The 24,116-nt window shown below is 35.2% G+C and overlaps 1 pseudogene; it reads right to left on the reverse strand.

Annotated features, from left to right (window-relative positions):
* Positions 1–1,684: 1,684 nt before the first annotated feature.
* LOC105179286 lies at positions 1,685–23,368 on the reverse strand (annotated as a pseudogene).
* Between the last annotated feature and the right edge of the window lie 748 nt (positions 23,369–24,116).

The raw sequence follows: 24,116 nt of genomic DNA on the forward strand, positions 1-24,116 counted from the left end.
GAAAGTTTGGACAACTAGCAGTTAATGCCCAAGTTGCTGGACAAATTCGAATAGCTAATCTAGACACTATCCAGGTCGCAATAAGGAATTCCTTATTAGCATCCACCTCGCTATGGAATGATTTACGAGAAGCAATTCGGAAGGCCTCACCTTTGGTGATGACTCACGAATTGAAAAAGCATGGCCCAAAACATGCCTTTAGAGTACATGGCTCTAGACCTATAGCATCGGATTCAAGTACCGATTGCACAAGGCCATCACCAGACTCTGGTGAAATGGCAATAATTGAGTCACAAGAAGTGCAAACTCCTATATTCAAGTCAACCCGGCACCTATAGAGGTAAGGAGGGAGAGATTAGCCTTAGGCCAATGACAAACTCCTCTTAGGCTAATACTTATGAATTGATATCTTCTTCTGTTTGGTAGGAATATCAGCGAATGTGGGAAAAAATTAATTTCTCGCAAAGGAGTGAACTTAGGCAAGACCATTATCAAAACATCTGAAACATATAACAGGGTCTGGATGTTAGAGGGGTGGAAACCAGAAGATGTCCGAGAATGGTATGATTTTGGAGCTCTTGCTTTAGTTCATACTTTGTCACCAAGCTTTCCGGAGATTTCTAAACTTTCAGAGTCGATTAGTGGGGCGGTATTTGATTCATGGCAAAACAACCCCACTTAAAGAGAGGCGACGTTCTGGAGTTAAAATTTGTATCAGTAGCTTCAGAAATTGCAGGAAAGGGGTCTCATCTGGCATTTGATTTTATGAAGCTGCAGAGGCCAGATATGGTAGCTTTCAACTAGATCAAATCTGCCTCGGAAGAAGCTCTCTTGGTATCAACCATTAATGAAGATAGTATCTCTACTAGGAGAGCTTGGGGATATGGGTTTGTCTCACAGAGATGGACAAAGTCAAGTATCCATTCAAGATTTTCTCAAACAAAATGAATGGATCGTTCCAGTTAAACTCCATGACAGGAAAGAGCACTGAGTTCGCAGAAAGCTTATTTGAAAAAGGTGGATGTTAATCTGGAAAAATAAGCTGCTCACGACTGAAGCAACCAGGATGAAGACGTACAACATGTCATATGTTGGGCAATGGCATAATCATTTATACCTTTACTGTGAAAAACAAAAAATGCCCTTGTTCGGGACAAAAATTCGGGTCACACAAAATAAACCCGAACTAGACAAGGCTAAAGGAAAAAACAAATTTGTACAAAAACCACCTAGAGCTGGGGGGAGCTTTTCGGAGTCCCCGGTCCTTCTATATTAAAATGCACAAAATAGTTACAGCGAGGAGAGCTACCTCCCTAGAATTTCTAACAAAGCCATAAACAAGGAGTACAACTCCCTTACAAATAGAGCAACATTAAACAAGGAGTACTACAACCTTACAACAAAGGACACAGACAGGTGTACTAGAAAAATTATTGCGAGTCAAATCGCTATTTGTTTTCTCATAAGGGGGTAATTTGCTCATTTCTGATATCACAAGGGGTTGCTTGTATTTTCCCTTATATTTTACTTATGATTTTTCAAGATATGGCTATGTAAGGACCCCACTGGCGGCCATACTCCTAATTGTATATCCTCAAAGGCTTGTTATGTGAGGTGCGATACTGAAAAGAAGAGGTCATTGTAGATCTTAGTTAGAACTATTCTTATAGAAAACACAAACATATCACTGCAACTGCAGATATAAAACAAATATATGTCATGAATTCATAAACTCAGTACGTTGCATGCTTTATTTTTTTTTTGGAGCAACTAAGGTACGTCTTGTGCTCTATAGCATGCCATATTAAGTTTTCTTTTTGCACGTAATGGTTAGGGCTCATAATATAGCAATCAACTTATTGTTCAATAGATAAATAAAAGGACATGTAGCATGAAATGGAATTTTTACATAATATTTGGTTTCCATTTTGCTTCATCTCCGAGATGGGCCAAAACATGGACAATGTTTGCCTTGATTTATTTTGAAAGTTTTGGTGGTGTTTTGAGATGTTTTGAAATAGTGCTTCATTTGTTTTTTGTCAAAATAAGTCTACACTAATTATAGGCCGTACAACTAAAAATATTATATACATACTCATACATATATATAAATATGTATAAAAGAGACATGATTTGATAATGAACATTAGTTTTTGTCTCCTACTAAATAACACCAAACATACAATTCTTATTTTATATTATCTCCAAAAACAAATCCAAACATACACACTATCTCTAACACATACTTATTTATCTTTATTTTTCTCTCTCTATCTCTACAAAACACATCAAAATAAGTTAAAAATGAAAACAAAGATAGTGTTAGGTTTTATGCAAAACTTTCGGCAAGATTATCAACATCGAGCAACAAAATCAAATTTATTAAAAAAAAATGAAAATAAAACAAGGTATAAATACCAGGTTGAACAAAGTATCTGAGTCCACCAAGTATTCTGCTTGATTATGCGACACAAAAGCAAATCTCCACTGCATAAAATCGAGAATATTAAAGCAGAAAGTAGAAATTGTAGCATGCCTAACCACATAAGCATCATACCATCATCTTCATTTAAAGTGATTGTAACAATTAGGCTCGGGCTAGAATACCTTCGAAAATTCCAAATCTCGTACTTGCAACTTGTTCTACACACGAACCTTGATACGAGACAAAGTTTCACCATCATTGATCATCAATAAAAATGGCTCTCCAAGAGTTTTAATTCGCTGCCATAAGCAAAATGAATATATAAGATTTAAAAGGAAGAAAATGAAAGAGATGCACTTGCAGTTGAAATAGACAGGTAGAACGAGTACAAAAATATGAGGAAAACTATGAAGTAACGAACTGAAAATACTACCGTCTGGTTTTGAGCATCATCATGCATGAAGTGACACACATGAATCAAACATTTACTTGGGCCAAGAAATTTGTCTTCCTCTGGAATCTGTAATGAGAAATTATAAAAGTGGAGAATTTGTTGATATGAAAGATGAACATATGGGGAAGCTAATTTTAAATGAAAAAGGGTTGTAGCCTATCAAAGACACAGTACTAACATGGAAAGCAATTAGCAAGATATTTTTTGTTATGTGTACCACCTGAAAAAGGAAAGCATATATATACATAGACATACATATATATAGAGATAGAAACAGACCTTCTCTGCTCGTAAAGTCCAACGATTGTCATTTATTGCTGCGATCTTATCACTATTAGGATATATCTGTACGAACTTGGAGTTTCAGCGACTTAAAAAATAAGCATAGAAGGCAAGACATAAGAAATTTCTAACATCCTTTTGGAAACACAATATACAATTTACTAAGTGCAGGCCACATGGGCAAAATACAAAAACCTAGCAAGTTCTGAGACTCAACTTCCAAGTCAGAGTGCATATCTCCGACACGTCCAATTTGTGTGTAGTCAACCCATACAAGATTTTTCAGCGTAAAATAAATTGAATTTAACTATTGAAGTTGGATTATTAAGTAAAATTTTAGAAGAATATTATTTTGATATTAATATTACGAAACTAATGAATGAAACAAAAAGAAGATGCAATAATTCAGGACCTTATAGATCTTGCACGATAATACTTCCAGCAACCTAAGCTCTGGATTTGGAAGAGAAAGTTTCACCTGTTTAACATAATCATTGCAACAGTTAAAAATCATAAACGCTATGTTATGCGACATGTACCGTCCGTATAATTTTTCACGTAATTGGGAGACTAATTGGTAATTACTAAGATTTATATTTAATTAGTAAATAAATTATACATTGAATTTGTGATATAATAAAACTTGAACGGATTAAATTACTAAGCACAAGTGCAGTTGCTTGCACAGGCGCGCGCATCCACTTCAGTGCCAGCACCAGTAGTCCCTACAATTGATCGTAGTTATGAAAGAATCAGGAAGGTGGGGGCTACAGAATTTGAGGGTACCCTAAACCCAGAGATTGCTGAGAGATGGTGGCAAAAAGTCGAAGATGTGATGAACTTGGTAAACTGCACTCTAGAGAATCGACTTAAGTATGTTGTTTCTTTGTTCCTGGGCCATGCTTTGATTTGGTGGAGGTTTGTAAAGAGGGGATATGAACAAAGAGAAATAACTTGGGCTGAGTTTTAGAAAGAGTTTGATGATAAATACAGACCCAAGATGTACCGAGACAAGAAGAGGATGAAATTCCTAAATTTAGTGCAACGAGATGATCAAACGATGGCAGAATATGAACTCCGTTTTGCGGCATAAGCAAATATGCACCGGAAGCAATAGCGACGCAGGAGGATCGTTGTTATCGTTTTGAGTAGGGGCTACGACTGGAGATGTAAATTTACTTGTAGACCTTGTAGTGCTAGATTTGAAGGAGTTTGATGTGATTTTGGGGATGGATTGGTGATCGCAACATAAAGCAATAGTTGATTGTGATAAAAAGATCAAATGTTCCGGTGAATCAAAAGTAATATTCATGGGGGATTGTCAGGTAGTACCAGTTTGTGTAATATCAGCCATAGAGGCAAGACGATTGATGATAGAGGGTTCTGAAGCATATTTAGCCCATATGGTAGATACCGAAAGGGTTAACCCCACATTGGAGGAAATCCCGATACTGAGAGACTTCCCTGAAGTATTCCCTGACGATTCACTAGGCTTGCCACCACATAGGGAAGTGGATTTCGCTATAGAAATTCTCCCAGGAATTTCCCCAATTTCTATTGCGCCGAATAGAATGGCCCCAGTGGAATTACATGAGCTCAAAAAGCAAATCAAAGAATTGTTGGGGAAAAGGGTTTATCAGGCCGAGTACTTCGCCGTGGGGAGCACCAGTGCTGTTTGTGAAGAAGAAAATGGGAGTATAAGGTTATGCATCAATTACCGTCAATTAAATAGGGTAACAGTGAAGAATAAATATCCATTGCCGAGGATTGATGACCTGCTAGACCAGTTAAAGGGAGCTAGAATATTTTCAAATATCGATTTGAGGTCTAGGTATTGGCAGTTGAGGATAGCAGAGAAAGACATACCGAAGACAACTTTCCGTACTCGTTATGGTCATTATGAGTTCTTGGTGATGCCCTTTGGGTTAACAAATGCACCAGCGGCGTTCATGGCATTGATGAACCGTACATTTTAGGAATATTTGGATCACTTTGTTGTTGTTTTTATAGATGACTTCTTGGTATACTCGAAGAGTAGAGAAGAGCATGAGCAACATCTGAGGATAATGTTATAGAATTTGAAAGAGAAGGAGTTATATGCTAAGTTAACCAAATGTGAATTTTGGGTAAATCAGGTGGTTTTCCTTGAGCATGTAATATCTGGTGATGGAATTATGCTTGATCCTTCCAAAGTAAAGGCTATTATGGAATGCAGAGTGCCAAAGAATTTCACAGAAGTCCGGAGCTTCTTAGGGTTGGCTGGATATTACAGGAGATTTGTTGAGGGCTTCTCTATAATTGCCGGTTCTCTAACCAAGTTGCTAAAAAAGGGGGTAGAATTTCGGTGGACAGAACAGTGTCAACAAAGTTTTGATGAGTTGAAGAAGAGGCTGGCCTCCAATCTGATTTTGGTTTTGTCGTCTGGTAGTGGTGGATATATAGTGTATACGAATGCATCTAAACAGGGCTTGGGATGTGTGTTAATGCAAAACGTAATGGTAATTGCTTATGCTCTAGTTAATCCCATGCTTCGCCAGTCATTTAGGAGTACTACAGTTCTGGTCGCAATTTTGTGGGGGAGACCACCCTAACACCCCCCACTCCGTTCCTGTCTTCCCTCCGAAAGAGGCGGCGAGAGCTGATTCGTAGAAGCAGCTCGAAGCTAACATCTTGAGGAGTCAAGGAGCTCTGGAACAGGATTGATTCCACTTCCTTGCCAAAAAATACGTCCCTCTTCTCTTTCTCGCTTGCCGATTCCAAACTCCAGGAGGAAAGTCGCTCAGCCGACTAAAGCTAAAAGTAAAAGCAGAGTTGGATCGATGTAATTGAGCTCGACTGATAAGCTATAGTAATTAAGAAAATTAGGACTGACGTGAAAGTTATTTTAGAAAAATATAATTAAATATATTATATATATAATAATATATATACATAACTATATATATAGTAATATACATATATATCTATAGTGAAAAAAATGAGGGTGAGGATGAGAGTGGGGCCACCGCCCACCCCACACCTCTCTCCTCTCTCCCATTACATATAATATATATAAGATTTACATTATGTAATACAATTGCTACTTTAAGGAATTTGCAATCTTTCACTGCGGGCGACGAAGAAACAGAAAGTTAAGAATTTATGTTTTAATTTTTATTAATTTATATAATTATATTATTTAATTAGTTCATTTATTAAATGTTGATTATATTGAGCGGTGAACTATTTAATTGGAGTATTTTATGATTTTGGCTATTTAAATTAGTGTCAAATTAAATATCACAATTGCTATAAAAATGATGTAGTTGGGCAATTAAATTATTTGATTTGTTAGATTTAATTATCATTATAGCTAATTTACACATTTTCATCAGAATGATTAACCAAATATGTAATTCTATGTATTATTGCTTAATTAAATTGTATAGCAACGATAAATTGACAGAAATTTCATAGAAATATTTTCGGAAGTTATATTTTAGAAATATTATGTTATTAATGAGGGAAAATAAGGTTTCAGTGGTAATATAATTTACAAATGTTATTAAAAATGATAGTTATAAATATATAAGGGGTTTGATTAAGTGAATTCTTATGAATTATTTGGTAAATTAAATATATTGATTATACGTACAACATTCTATTATAGGACATGACAACAAAGTAGAGGGTTGAGCCATCCTTCGTAAAATTGAAGCATTTTGAGATATAAGGTAAGTATAGCTAATTGGATATATATATATATGTGTGTGTGTGTGTGTGTAGTATCGTATATATTATATATATTGGTTTCTTGGATCCGATTATGGACTTGGCTTTATATTATTATACATGGCTTTCGTATATTGATTGTTTATATAATTAGTTGTGGATGTTAGATTATCCTAATATTGGTGAAATTGTTATTATGTGTTATATGTTTGTAATGGTTGGACGTGAGAGTGGTATGATTACGTGATCGTATAATTGATTGTTGTATGAAATTAATTCGGAGGCTATTATTGAGGAAGTAATTATTATAAAGAATAGAATGATGATTTTGAATTGAAATAAAAGATGATGCTTACCTAGTGGAAGCACAGTTAATGGTTTATGAAAATGTGATTGATAATGTGATATGAGAAATATCTGAATTAAGCTAGGTACCATGGCGCGTAGGGTACCGGGGTATTCCGGGGCAGCAGGGAATATCCTGTGTTGTTAGCTACACACTGGGGTGGTGTGGGGGTACTATTTTTGTTGTGATGCCCTGTACTATATTTCTACACACTTGGAGTAAAAGAGTGTGGGGATATCAGATACAACGGGTATCCTGTGTTGTATATGATATGATGATGGTCGGCGAAACCATTGACTGATGTACTCCAGCTAGAGTAAGTGGGGCCCTTAACTAATAAATGATAACAAATGAATATTATGTTGTGGATTGATTTACAGTTGTGAGTACGTATTACTGCTTATATTTGATGTTGCTATATGACAAATGACTGTTGTCAGTGTGACTGCATGTACGTGAATCTTTGTCTGTGTATATATATATAGACTGATCAGCTATACTTATTGAGTAAGCAGCTCATTCCTTGCCACGTACTTTTCAGGGAATAAGTCACACTGATTAGCCACATTGGACTTTTAGCGGTCTTGTCTTCTTTAATAGGTGGGTCAGCCGTGACATCTGAAGTCAGAGTTTTTGGCTGTTTGGATTGCTAAATATTATAGTCTTTAATCGGGTTGGTGTTTAAAGTTGTGGTACTACTTTCCTTGAGGTTATGTACATGAGGACGTTTAGTCAGAGTTACATATAAACTTTTCGTAGTATTTATTATCTTTTTTGATATATATATTAATTGATAAATGAGAATTTATTGTACAGGTTAAGAAGAGACTACTTATAACACAAATTGTAATTAAAGAGAGGATGGAACAATGGTAATTTGATGTAGCGAGTAGGGGGCCTTACACGAAAAATCTTAGAATTCTAGGAACACACACACGCACACTCCTGGTAATAACATGTCAGCTATATTTCCTTCTCCTTGAGATGCTCAAGCACATCACCCGCAGTGCCTTCTTTTGGAAGCCTGATACTGTATTCCAACTATACATGGAAAACAAATAAGATATTTAATGTTTGCTAAATATATAATAAATTTGCAAGTCTTGCATATGTATGCACTTGTATAGGAGCATAAAGTCCAATTATGAATGAATACTCGCTTGAAAGTTTTCCGCATAGCTGAAAACTAGTTTGAGGATTCTCAACTCTTGCAATTCTAGCTAAGGTATATCTACTACTTCAATGTACAGAATATCAAAAAGCTGAACAAGAAAGTAATGCTTTGTTAGTCTCACACCCTCATCATATGAACCCCGACTTAGAGTTGAATCAATGCGTACTTGGTCGTAATGCAGCAGCATCTCTAACAAGTTTTCCACTCATCGACATCTTATAAGATGAGCTTTTGGTCGCTGGGAGTAGATATTGCGCGACGTAAGCCGTAGTTTTGGACAAATCATCGACTCCAAGTTGGTTTGCTACTCTATTAACAACTATATCATATGAATCAAGCTTTGACCTTCACAGTTAGTGAAATTTGAATAGCAATGTTAAGTGGATCAATATTACCTAACATAACACAGGAAATTACACGCTAGAATTAAAAGACTGTTTGTTATTGAACTCACAGTTGTAAACAAAATTCATCCTTTTCAGACGTTTGCAAGGAGCAAAAGTAGATAACCTGCAGAATTACAAACCCAAAAAGTCAGGATATATTACATGAAAGTTAGAAGCATCACATCATTGCTTTAACAAGAAGGTAGTTACGGGGAAAAAGAATACTTTAACACTTCGAACCATTATTTTGGGGCCACTGAAAGGAAATAGATGTTATAAATGGGGTACATTGAGTAACTAATTCTGTCCAGGTATGCACACGCACATGCACACTAAGATAATGGGAATCAAGACTAGGTGCAAGAGAAAGAGAATAAATTTTCAAGAGTCGTGGAAGATAATATGATGAGATCACTCGATAATAGTATACTCCGTATGATTCATTGTTTCTCGGAGGTGACAATGTACAAATTTTATATTTTGTATATTTTTAAGCAAATAATAGCATCAAATACCAAAATACTTCAATAGGTAAAACCTTTAGTAGTGAAACAAATAATACGGGCTAGGAAAGTAATTAATAATGCTTTGTTCAGGCAATTAACGTATACAATAGTCAATATGAGGCACAACATCGACTATGTGACAAAAGGGACCATTTCAAGCAATAGTCAATATGAGGCACAACATCGACTATGTGACAAAAGGGACCATTTCAAGGAGGAGAAATGCAAAGTGAGAAAATAAAAGAGAAGTCGAAGAGCAATAAATCACACAAACATAGGCATCACTCTAAGATAACGAGAAAGAAGGAGCAAGAGAGGGAGAAATAGAAAGAGCGAGGAATTTCAAAGAATCATGGAAGATAATATGATGAGATTTGTTAGGAATTTATCCACAAAGTGATGAACGCAAATAAAACAATAACTACAGAGATAATTGTGTATTTGAAAACCCTTATACAATAATTTCAGATAAATGAATAAAGAAAGAATAACAGAAAAATAGCAATACGAAAAGCAGTAAGTAACCGGCTCAGGAGCCAAATCTCGCAACCGAATGCCCAAGCGCCACCACCGGCCGACAACCCTCATGGTTGCAAAAAACCCACAAAGCCACCAAGATACAAAGATCCACAAAGAGACCAATTAGGCTTCATTTAGAATCACAGAAAATTCCACTAAAAAGTTTCTTTCTCACTCAGCAAATATTCTAACAAAGTATTTCACAAAAAGGGATTTTAGTTTTGTTGTTGTTCTATCTCTTTAAAACCATAGAAGACAAATATATATATACATAGATAGAACACAGAGAACAGAGATAGAAAGAGGTGAGATGATGAGAGATTTTTAAGTGCATTAGAAACTTGAGAGGAACAAAACCAGAGATAGAAAGGAGGGAGAGGAAGAGGCATCGGCTGAATAGTGGAAGAATAGGGTTAAGTAGTGATTTCGGGTTAATATAACATTATACTCCAGAATGAATCATGCTTTCTTGGAGAGACAATGTACATGTCTTATATTTTCTATAATTTTTAGCGAATAATTGCATCAAATAGGTAAAACTTTTTTATGAAACAAATAATATGGGCTAGGAAAGTAATTTAACTACGCTATCTTTAAGTAGCTTATACAATAGTCAATATGCAGCACATCACTAAGCATGTGATAAAAGGGACTATCTCAAGGAGGAGAAGCACGTAGAGAAAAATAAAAGATAAGTTCGAGAGCAAGAAAGCACGCAAATGTCTAATATGGCGGTGCAATAAATGGGTTGTTCATCTTAAGAGATTTGCAGCATAGGGTGCTTGTAATAGCAAGCTCCAATGTGGCAAATACGAGTCTCATCTATGCTAGCCGTCTAATTGCTATTTTTAAGTAATAAATTCAAGTAAAAACTTAACGATTCATTTTCTAGGCGCGAGATATTGGATAAGCATAAACTCGAGACAACTAGAAGGAAGTACGCACGTGCATGCTCATCTGCACCTAGGTCCAGATGGCGGAACGTATAAAGTGAGTTTTGACATAAATGCGCATCCGCATATACGTCGGGAGAGAGGAAGACATGAAGTGAGCTTGATGTAAATGCTTATCGGCAGCTAGGTCTAGAGGGAGGAACATGAGCTTGTTGTAAATGCTCATCCACATCTAGGTTTGGAGGGAGGAAGATATGGAGTAATTGTGACTTGCATGCTCATCCGCATCTAAGTTCAGGGGGAGGAAGGTGAAAAAAAAAATGAGCTTTTGCATGGTGATCCGCATCTAGGTCTAGATGGTGTAAGTGCGATGTACATGCTCATTCGCTTACATGGTCATTCGCTTCTAACTTCGGAGGGAGGAAACTGAAAAAGTAGTGAGCATGATGTGCATGCTCTCCCATGTTTAGGTTTGGAGGGAGGAAGGTTGAGAAAGAAGTCAGCTTGACTTGCATTCTCATCCATGTCTAGGTACGGAAGGAGGAAAGTACGAGAGGTTTCATATTTCTCTACATTTGAATAACCAAAAAATTGCAATAAAGTTGAATTTGTACATGGTTTTCAGTCTCATCAAATGAAACATCCTTCAAAAGATTTTTTGGTTCAAGGTCAAATAATAACAAGGAAACACCCAACATATTTAAAATATTCCTGCAAAACAAGTGTTGAAGTTGATCATCTCCATTTGCAGCAGCAATTTGAGCAGGAACAGTAGCTAAACCAGCAACAGATGCAACATGAGGACGTAGACGCAGACATTGGCATTTTGGATGCTAGATGAGACGTTTTAATTAAATCGCATTTGGGAAACACGTCTTCTTTATTCTATTTGTTCTGTTACTTATTTGGTCTGCCTTTTCATTTATTCGAATTGTCATTGGGCCAGATCATTGCCGATATGGTTAGTTTGTTACATTGCCAGTTAGCGTACGTGGACGGTATATATATAAGTCAGGAGAGTCATTGTTTTTATTGTAACAAAAAATTTACAGAGACAGTCTACAGAAACGAAGAACTCCTCTTCCTCCAAAATTATTTTTGCCTTGTTTGTCTTCCTCGATATGCAATTCAACATGGTATCAGAGCCTTCTATATGAAGGTCTCTCGGATACGCATCACTTACCCACATTGATTAGGTGAGCTATGGCAAATTTGAATAAAAGTGGAAGAACAGCTGGAATGCGAGGCACTATACATCCATCTGTTGGAAAATTGAAGTTTGGCGTTATCCTCTTCTCCGTTGGATGGTTCAAACATTCTGACTTGGAGTAGTGCTGTTTATGTAGCTCTAGGAATGAAAATGAAGCTTGGCTTCATTGATGGCACGTTCCCTAGGCTGGTGATAGGATTAACAAATTTTGAGCAGTGGCATCGAGTAGACCTGATGGTTACCTCTTGGCTGTGGAATTCTATCTCAAAGGAGATTGTTGAATCCTTTATGTGTGTTACTTCTTCGCGAGAACTCTGGATAGAAATACAGGGTTGATATCGCAGGAGCAATGGACCGATAATATATCAAATTCAGCGCGAGATTTCATCCATCGCACAACTTGATTTGTCCTTAACAGCTTACATAACCAAGCTGAAGAAATATTGGAAGGAGCTGCTGGTTTTAGCACCTAATCCAAGGTGCACTTGTGGTTGTTGTACTTGCGGAGTGAACAAAGTGAATGAAATGAACATATGCAACTAATGCAATTTCTTATGGGGTTACACGAGACTTTTGACAGCGAGAGAAGTCAAGTATTAATGCAGGATCCTTTGCCTACTATGGAATGGGTGTTTTCCATGCTTTTCACAGTGGAAAAAGAGAGGCAAATACACACAGAGACGGCTACAACTCCTCAGCACATGGCCTATCATTTCAAATCTAAGGACAACAAGAGGGATGGAGGTGATAGATTCCAGAATAAAAGAAGACCTTATGTAAAAAAAAGGAACCTGACTTGTATGCATTGTCACAGGACTCGACATGCGATGGATACTTGCTTTCAAATTCACAGTGTACCAGATTGGTACAAAAACTTGGGTGATAAGAAGAAGAAGGTGGTGAGTTGCAAGTCCTTTGCAGCTGCTGCAATTGCTGAGAAACCAATGTCTACAGATACCTCTGGTACTAAGCAATTGACTGAGATGATAGCAGATCTCATTGGACCTTCAGGGATTGACTTGGACTATTGGATTATAGACACTGGAGCTACGAACCATATTTTTGCTAACCTTCACAACTCCTGCACAACCTATACACATACACATACTAGATGGCACTTACAAAGCTGCTACGTATATTGGCATAGTTTGTTTAAAATGAGCTTCTCACTCTTTATCCGTCAGTCAACTTTGTTGTGATACTTCTTATTTTTTTAGATTTACTATTTCTAAGTGTCTCTTGCAGGACGAAGCAAATAAAGCCACTCTCTTTTAGGCAAATAGATCTAGGAACATACACATGGTTAGATAGATTTGATGCAGTATTCCTCGCACCTTTGTACTATGTAACACCTCTTCCAATTCTGCTGATTTTTTCTATAACACTCAAATTTGGCATCATAGATTGGTGCACATTCCCTTGCTCGTAATGAAACATATTCAACTACCTAACTGTTCTACCATTATTCCTATTGATCCATGTGATATTTGCCATAAAGCCAAGCAATGCAGAACTTCTTTTAATCTGAGTGAATCACAATCCAAGGCTCCTTTTGATCTGTTTCACTTAGATATTTGGGGATCATACACTACTTATACAATCTCAAACTGCAGCTATGTTTTAACTATCCTAGATGACAATTCCCATTCTCTTTGGACTTACCTCTTGAAAAAAAAATCTCAAGACATTTCTGTCCTAAGGTTGTTCTTCTCTATAGTTAAAACTCTACACTCTAGGAATATTAAAGTGATCAGAACAGATAATGATTCTGAATTCTTGAACAAAGATTGTCTATTGTTTTGTCAAGAGATGGGTATTATACATCATACCACTTGCACCTACACTCCTCAACAAACCAATAGAATAGAACGGAAACACATATAACTCCTAGATATAGCTAGAGCTTTGTTACTTCATGCCTCATTGCCCCTTAAATTGTGGGCGATTCCATTCTTACTGCCACCTACTTCATAAATAGAACACCTTCCAAGATTCTTCAATGGAAAGCTCCTTTTGAGCGACTAACTGGTAATCCTCCCACATATCACCATCTTCGCATTTTCGCCAGCCTATGTTATGCCACAAATATTGAGCTCCATAGGAGTAAATTTCACCCCAGAGCCTTCAAGTGCATTCTCTTGGGATATCCCCCAAAAAGGATATAAATTGTTTGACATACATAACAATCGTGCCATTGTGTCTAGAGATATTCAGTTCTATGAAAAGGTGTTTCCATACTCTGTTCTTGTTACATAGACCTCACATTCTTGTCCCCTTCCTATGTTATCTCCTTCAGCTGATGATTTTGTTTCTTTTCCTGATACTGTGCCTGCCTCAATTCCTACTTCTGAGCCAACATTGCCTACTCCAGCTTCTTCCCCTACTCCAGTACCATTACCCAAACGTTCTGCTAGAATTTCTCAATGTCCTACTTGGTTGAACGATTTTATTTGCTCTACTAAAAAAACTCATCCTCACTTCTTACACACACCTCTGCATACAAATCGTTTGTAGCTTCTTTGTCTGTTTTGCAGGAGCCCAACTCTTTCTCTGAAGCCGTTCAACACAAGGAGTGGAGAGAGGCCATGGATGCGGAGCTACAGGCCTTAGAAGCTAACCATACCTGGAAAGTCGCCCTTTTGCCGCCGGGTCAATGCACCATCGGTTGTAAGTGGGTTTTCAAAACTAAGCTACGTGCAGATGGATCATTGGAGAGGTACAAAGCACTCTTGGTAGCAAAGCGCTTCAATTAGATTGAGGGCATCGACTATACAGATAGTTTTTCGCCAGTGCGAAGTCTGTGACTGTCCGTATTTTTCTTGCCATTGTTGCTGCTCATGCTTCGCCTATTTAGCAGTTAGACATTAACAATGCATTTCTACACGATTATCTTGGGAAGACATATTCATGTTGCCCCCTAAAGGATATGATGTTCCTTCCAACTTGGTGTGGAAATATAGCGACCTTTATACAACCTAATGGAATGCAGAGATCACTTTGAAGCTTGTTGCTTATGGATTTGCTCAATCTGTACTGCTTATTTGTCAAGCCTTGATGCTCGAGTCTTATGGCTTTACTCGTCAATGTAGACGATATTCTCATTACAGGTCCCTCTCTTCATGATATTGATCAAGTTAAGCGGTATCTTCACAAATTGTTCACAAGTAAAGTCCTGGGAGATGCAAGGTACTTTCTCGGACTTGAAATCGCTCGTAGTGCTTCAGGTCTTTATGTGGCATAGACAAAATATGCGATGGACATTATCAAGGACACTGGGTTGGCTCAAGCAAAATCTGCGTCTAGTCCATTTCCCTCTGGTTTGAAGCTGGCTGCTAGCTCTGGTCCCATTTTCTCGCGTTCTGATTCTTAATGAAGATTGGTTGGCTGATTACTTCATCTTGGCTACACGCGATCGGATATTTCCTACTCAGTACAGCAGCTTAGTGACTAGCATTGGAAGTCAGCATTGCATGTGGTTCGTTATCTCAAGGGATCTCCCTCCAAAGGACTGTAGCTCCCAGCTAGTAATTCCTTGCCTCTTCGTGCATTCTGTGATGCCGATTGGGCGTCTTGCCCGGACTCTAGGCGTTCTCTCGCGCGATATTGTATCTTCCTCGGTGATGCGTTGGTGTCGTGGAAAACCAAGAAGTAGTCCACCGTTTCTCGTTCCACTGCTGAGTCTGAATATAGGAGTTTGGCTTCGACTGTTTGTGAACTTCATTGGATATCATACATTCCCTCTGATTTCAACATTCCTATCTCACTGCCTATTGATTTTTTTTGTGATAATAAGGCCGTGTTACATATTCTAGCGAACCTGGTCTTTCACGAGCGTACGAAGCACATTGAATTAGACTATCATCTCGTTTGAAATGCCTTCAAGGATGATTTTATTTCTCCTTCCTTTGTTCCTGGTTTTAGGAAATTGGTTAATGTATTTACAAAGGCTTTACCCTTGCAGATGTTCATTTCTCTTACCTCCAAATTGGGCTTGGTGTCTCTCGATCCCCGTCGCACTTGTGGGGGGGCTGTTAAAGTTGATCATCTCCATTTGCAGTAGCAATCTAAGCAGCAACAGCAATAGCTTGAGGAAGTAGACGCAGACATTGGCATTTTGGATGCTGGATGAAACGTTTTAATTAAAACACATTTGGGAAACACGTCTTCTTTATTTTGTTTGTTCTGTTACTTATGTGGCCTGCCTTGTAATGTATTCGAATTGTCATTGGCCAACTCATTGCCCATATGGTTCGTTTGTTACATTGGCAGTTAGCTTACGTGGACAGTATATATATAAGTCAGGGGAGTCATCGTTTTTATTGTAACAGAAAATTTACAAAGACAGACTGCAGAAATGAAGAACTCCTCTTCCTCCAAAATTGCTTTTGCCTTGTTTGTCTTCCTCGATATGCAATTCAACAACAAGCAACCAGGGGAAACAGAAGAAGAGGATTGGACATCTTCTGACTGATGTGTTTATATTAAAGAAAAGCTCAAATATGAAGAACTGCTAGTTATGAAAGAGGCAATTTCGGAAAACATTAATGAGCTATCGATATGAACTATATGCTGAAAAGGTCCAAGTTAGACCAATATGGATTATGTTTGATACTTTAGGAAAAGATATTCCCAAAATCCAGCAACACGATCAACATAAGGATGAAATATGACATGTGAAACATATATCTTGTAACTACAATATACTGATTCTACCTAGGATGCAAATGCATATAGATAAATATTACTAATTAATATGAACACAATATTTATGAAAATGTACTTGAAGGCTATGTTGGTATTTAAGGAAAGATGGAATATCCGGGCAACGAAATAGCTTCCTTGTTTGAGCAGGCAGTGACTTTGATACAAGACAATGTCCCCATTCTCTAGCTGCAATAAAAGAAATCGGAAAGTTATCAAAATACAATCTTTGTCCTGACAAGATACTTGTGCTTGTGATTTCATATACGTGGGTAGATGTAAATGTAACTCCCGTGTCAATGTACGCACACATGACTGTGGGCTCAAACTTTATCTCCTGAGAAGCAAAAAACACAAGATATCTTCACCATTTAAAATATATTTGGGCATTTTGCGAAAGATATCTTCAACATTTAAACAGTATATGTGCATGTTATGAAAGATGTCTTCACCATTTAAAATGAATATGTGCATTGTATTCCATATGCATAGCAATTTTTAAGTCCTTGTAAAGAAATTGCATGTAACATGAGTTATGTTCATCTACATGACATTTGACAGATGCAATAATAGCTCCATTTAATGAAAAAAGTTGCAAGTGGGTTTCATTTTAAGTTGCAGCTAACAACATTCTATTAGGATTGTTACCAGGATGTAGAAATAAGCAAATACTATCTCTTCCATTTATATATTGGAACAAACCTCGAAGAGTTCTATCTCTTCATCAGGAGCATAGCCTACAAGATGATTTAACTTCTCTAGAATATCTGATGGCTTGTCATAGCTCTTGACAAAATGTCTTCCAGGATATCTAGTATGAAATGAGAATAGATTAAAGGCCAATACCATTCTTTTATCTTTACTTTTCAGGGAATTACTCGTGTCTATCTTTTCTATAGATATTTTCTCCACACAGAACCTCATGGGAAACAAGGCAACAAGAAAAATACCTTAACTCCCCTTTCTCAGGCTCATAACGTTTAAAGAACAGTAAAATGTCATCACTTTCTTTATCAGGGAGAGGGCTGGCGCGCAAATTCTTAATCATAGTACAAAAATTTAATAAGACTAATGATGTAAAGAAAGGCCTTCAAAGCTCCTTTACTGCATACCTTTGGATTTATCATGAATTACCTATGCACGCTCTATTTGTCATCACTGGGATTGTTACTTGATAACCTCTTTAAATGGCTGACCTACAATCATATGACAATCTGAAATGTTCATACAATCATATGGCTGACATTCAAAATGTTAAGTGTCTTCAATTTAGTACCGATGTAAGTAACTCCAAAGTGGAAATGGTGTCGATCAAGATCAAAAGCAGAGCCAATCAACAAACTCTAATCACGCCTTCCACATATGTTTCTATCTGCAAGTTTTCTCTTTTTTTTTAATACTTATATATTTTTAGTTTTACAGACATTTTATATAAATGGGATGATTATACAATCCTTTATTAAAATTTGATGTAATTATACATAAACTGCTTGTAGTTTGAAAAATTACATTTAGTAACAATATCTTTTATTTTCATTCAATAATTTAATCCCTCTATTAGTCAAAATTTATAAAATTTTCTTATATATTAGGAAAAAGATATTGTAATGGAAAACTATATTTATCCGCGAATGACTTACTACTTATTACAGGTCAAACAAATTTCTCCTAGCAAAACAACCTTTATAAGGGTGAAGATATACCTCATCACATGCATTAGCGTACGTGAATATGTATAAGAGCAGTTTAAATAGAAAAAAATTATTTGACCTACAATAGATCAGTAATAAGTCAATCAAAGGTAAATCTGGATTTTCATTCAATTTTGTTCTACTAATATCAGCACATTTGGTGAATTTTCGCTAACGGGAAGAACTATTTGTTAGATGATAATAAAATCAGAAGTACTAGATGTAATTTTTCAAATCACATAAAGTCTATATATAATTATACTAAACTTAAAGAAAACACGGTCTAATTATCCCTAAATAAATACATATTTAATACTATAATGTACAATATATTAGAATTGCGTTCAATGAATATCTTATTTTTCGAATTCTATAAAATAATCTGATAATTTAACTTATATATTTACCAAAAGTTATGATTAATAAATGATTTAGTATTTTTTATGTTGTTCTATACATTGAGATATATATTTTATTTTACATAATTAACAAAATAATAATTTAAATTGCTATAGCAGTATCTTAATTATTTCATAATCAGATTGGTTTTACTTTTAGAAAATTACCTTTTCAATTACATATATATTTATATTATTAAATTCTGTTATATAATTAATTCAGAACAAAAAATATTTGTAAGATAATCTTCTTTATAGTAATGAAAAATTCCAAGACATACTGAATATTTTTTATATGTTTTATACTTTATTAAAATATGTAAATTAGCAAGTTATGTATAAATATTTACATAATTTAATTTGTATCTTTACACATCTTTGCTAACTAAACTAATCTATTTTGTATAATTAGCATAAGTAAGAAGTTTTTAAAATTTTATATTTTATAATAATCGATTAGTAAAAATATTTAAATATTATTATAAATTCAATTTCATATTAATTGCTATTATACTTTCATAACTTATAATTGCCATTATACTCTCAGAATTTATTAACTACTTTTGATTAAAAAAAATGTATATATATAAAAATATTTTTGTGATTAAACATAAGGTAATTCTTTCGTTTGTTTGTGTAACATGTCTGATAAATATTTTTAAATACATTAATATTTTAAAGTTATCTTCCCAATCAAAATTTTAAATTTTCTTAATAAATAACATTGAGTTCGAACTTAGTTTTTCCTTCTCAAGTTATGTCGAGCCCGAACTTGAGTTTGAATCTTAAAATTTTGTCGAACTCATACCCTTACAATTACCCAAAAGAAAATAGAAAACAAGAAGCTAATGCTATATATTACCCAACACGACTCGAACTATATTTTCTATTATAATTCCTGTTGCATCTTCAATTTTGTTTCACATATACATATCACGTGTATAAGGATTATGTTATTAATTTTATCTAGAGAAAAGATTTTATACACGTCAAAATATATATGTGAAACTAAATAGAAGATGCATTAGGAGTAGAAAATCCAATGTGAACACAATCAGGAAAAACCGCATAATGATGTGGCAAAAGTGATAAAAATAATAATTAAGAAGCATAAGATGTTTACGGTATAGGACTGCTCTAGGAGTGTCAATGGCCGATTAGGACGATGAGTTTTATTTTGGCTCTTTCCCCATAGCCAGAAACGCTGGAAGTCACTGGTGCAAGAAATTCTCTAGCAATCTCTTCGTGTCAATCATCTCCTATTTTAGCTAATACGAACATAGTACAAGTATGGAAAAATAACATTTTTCTTCCATAAAATAAAGCCGTCCACTTTTGGTCCTATTGGTTATGCGACTATCACTTTTGGTTACTAACTTTCAAAACTTAGCACTTTTATTCTCATGACACATTTTTATTAAATAATTAACGAAAAAAACTATGTGATTGTTAAGTGCATGGGAACAAAAGTGTTGTATTTTTAAGTTCAGACTAAAGTGAGAGTCATATAACCAAGGGACCAAACGTGTAAAGGTCCAACGACCACATGTTTTCATTAAAATATCTAACAGAAAGGTGTAATGAGACCAAAAGTGTTACTTTTTATAAGTTACATGGACAAAACTGAGAATTTCATAACCAATTGGACAAAAAGTAGAAAGACCCTAAATTACGATAGGAAAAATATTGTTTTCCCAACATAGTACCAGTGACATAGTACAACTTTAATTACATTATAGATATTTAAGGAATAGTAGAATGCTAAATGGTTAAAATTACTAACTTACTGGATGAAACATGCTATTTTCCCGACATAGTACATGTAACAACAAGAATAACAACAACAACAACTACGTAGAAGAAATGTCAATATAATTTACCTTTATAATCATGTACATATTAGCTTCTGCTTTTTTTCTTCTTCTTTAGTTCTTTCTCTTTTTGCTCCCTCTTCAACCTCTCCTACACGAACAAAAAATTTTACTAAATGCGAAATATATAGAAAAAGAATAACAGGGTGTTTGGCTAAGCTTATAAGCACATGATCGAAATATTTTATAAGTTGTTTAGAACCCTATAAGCTCTTTAGAACCATTTAGTAAATTTTTTTTTTTTTAAGAGCTCATGAGATCCTAAGTAAGATGTTTTGGATCTTATAAGCTCTTTAAGAAAAGGTTTACTTCACCTATCTTGTTTTTAAAATATCTTATAAGTTCTTCAAATAATGTCCAAAAAACAAAAACACACTCATAATTTTGTTAGTATTTCAGTTTTAACCTTCATATAATTTACATCTCCCCAAAACAAAATTATCTATTTGCATAATTTTAAATTCTAACAGTTTGATGAATTTTTTGGTTATTAGTACAATATAAAAAGCTTAGGGTGAATTATATTTTGCTATTCGAACTACGTCTATTTTTACACTTCGCTATAGAGTTTTTGTTTTGTGTCAACTTAGCATATGAACTTTGCGAAATTAGTACTTTGCCATATATGATCGTCCTTTTATTGATTTTATGCCGGAAGAACATTGCATGTTGTGCATATGTGAAAAATATCACATGATATTTTTTTGATAAAAACTTGGTTGAGAAATAGTTATAAATGGCAGTGTAAAATTTTGTAAATTTAAGATGGTAAGTTGACATAAAAAAGTTTAGATGCCAATGTATAAAAACGGTCATAGTGCGGATGACAAAATATAATTAATCCAAAAGCTTATTACGTCTAACGCTGTAATGTCATACAACCTCAAGCATCATATTTATCCAAATAATTTAAGAACCTATTTTTAAAATAAGAATAAATATTTATAAAATCTTAAAAGATCTAGAAGCATAAGATGTTTCAATTAAACTTAGCCAAACACCTTCTAAGTTTCTTTTATAGAAGTAAAAATGACTTGAGCTGATTTTTTATCAAACCTTTTAAGATGCTGAGAAATATCTCTGTCATAAATGTCGCACCGTGTTTTATCCTTGTCACTTTCACGTATGTACACCAGCATATAGGCATTAGACTGCCTCGTAAACTTGAGGAGGGCATTATTTGGATTTGTCGTCATTACATACTGTGAAGACATAAATGAAAAGGTAACAAAGTATCAACAAGTTTTAACAAAATTCGGAAAAATAAAAGAAAAACTTACTTCTTCTTTACCTCCATAAAGCTCGTCTAAAGCCTTGATTATGCCTTCTTCTATCACTCGTTCATCATCGAATTTATACCTGAAATCATTCAGAATGATTTTCTTTATGTAGTTTGCAATGAGAGATCTACATGTAATCTATTGCTAAAAGCAGAAAACTTGCATTCGTCTCAAGAAAATAGCATTTTTGGTCCCATATGTTTGGGCCATTTCCAAATAGTCCCATTTGTTGTTATTCTCTCACATTGCAACCCATAAGTTCAAAATTTTCTCATTTTTAGTCCTCATTATAGTTTTTCGTCCAATAATTAATGGAGCTGTTAGAAGGTTTTTAAGGGGGATTATGAGGGTTCCATTAATTATTGGATGAAAAATGTGCTTAAGGACTAAAATTGAGAAATTTTTCAACTCTTGGGATACATTGTAAGAAAATCGTAATAAATGCGACTAAAGTGAAAATGGCCCTAACATATGGGACCAAAAATGCAATTTTTCCTTACGTCTCACAAGTTAGTCTTTGGCAATATCTGGTCCCATTGTTTTCAAAATCACCATATTGCATTCCATAACTCCAAAAAGTTTGCAATTTGCATGCCAAGCCTTAATTTTATTAAATTTATTTCATAAAAAAATTAATAGTGTACCAAAATCGCAAAGAGACTAACTTGTAGGACGTGAAATCAATTTTTTCCTAAAAAGTATTAGTTAATGGCCTAATAAAAACATAGTATTTCAAATGAAGCTCATTAAGTTTAAGCTTCTCAGACTATACAAAGCTAAAGAACATTTACAAATATAGAAATGCAATTTTTTATGGATTAAATTCCATAACTAACTCATTACCACTGGTTGGATAGAGTTGGCCTATTGAAAGCATAATAGTGTCCGCCGTGCACACCACCACTATGGACCAAAACACTACAAAGAATGAAAATAGTCAGAATGAAAATGTAGCCTAAAGTTTTGCAAGTGTGAAGAATAAGAAAATTTAGAGATGTTGCAATTTGAATAAGAATATAATCCGACTGGTCAATTTTCGCTGGAACAATTTTTTTGTCCTATATTTTTTATATTTTGGCATATTAGTTCTTTATCTTACTAGACTTGCAAAATAGGTCCTATCGCTTTCTATTTTTTTACAATTTTGGTCCATACCAATGGGAGCCAAAGTACGTTTTGAAACCTAGATGACTGGAGGTCGTCTGTACATAAACATTGGGCTAAGATGCAATCCCCTGTGGAAAAGCTCTAAGACCCCAATGTTGATCTTTAAAGCAGATGTACATTGACGTAATCCTTCGGTCCCCTCATCCCTCCTTCGACCTATTTATCACAAATTCTAAATGGGCTTAAGAAGACCATTTCATGAGTTGATAAAATGGTTGAACCAATACGAGGCAATGATTGAAGAATCTGCACCTTTAGTATTGAATTTGGAAGCTTCAACCTCAAGAGCGAAAGGCAAGGGAGATAGCGCCAAATGAGAAAGAAGGATGAAGCTAAGTCAGCCATTGCAAACATTTTTGCGCTCCTGTCGCCTTGATGGGCGAGGGTACAAGGAAATGGAATAACGGTTTGCCAGTAAAATTTTACTTATGATGTTTGCATATAATTTCCAAAAGGCATTAGAAGAGGGAGTGTCGTGAACTCCCCTTCACCCAACTATGGCATTTGTTGAGAAATCATGATTACTATTCTTATTCCCAAGTGTTGGACACTTGCTCTCGAAACGCATTTCCCCAAATGATTTGAAGAAATGAAAGGGAATAGAACGCTAAGTCAAGTAGTCTTAAAGCTAAGGAATAGCTAGGCTATTACTAGAAAAACAATAAGACTAAATAGACTTAGCTAATAGTATTCATGTCAAAATAGTATACGATTATGTAACCCAATGTGATGAAGTCGTTCGTCAATTGTTGGACAAATTAGACTACAAAACGTGATCAATAAAAGATTCTTTCGAGTCTGCTGAGTTATTATCATACTGCATAATTGGAGTATGCATTCTCAAAATAAATGACTAAAATGGATGGTCAAGAACATAACTTACATAGAATGGTATGCATGAGCTAGGGCCATATCCTTCTAGATAGGATGAGTAGGTTGGTAGATTCAAAGAGTATAGTAATAGATGATTTGAGTTCACTAACTTGTGGATCCTTTTTGAGAAGGAAGAAAGTTGTGAATGCACTTTGTGGGACAAAGAATGCTTTCAAAAATGATCTATTGGATTGGATCCAAAATGGACATCTGTAAGTTACTAAATACA

Source organism: Sesamum indicum, unplaced genomic scaffold (assembly GCF_000512975.1).
Source record: "Sesamum indicum cultivar Zhongzhi No. 13 unplaced genomic scaffold, S_indicum_v1.0 scaffold00132, whole genome shotgun sequence".
Lineage (NCBI taxonomy): Eukaryota > Viridiplantae > Streptophyta > Magnoliopsida > Lamiales > Pedaliaceae > Sesamum > Sesamum indicum.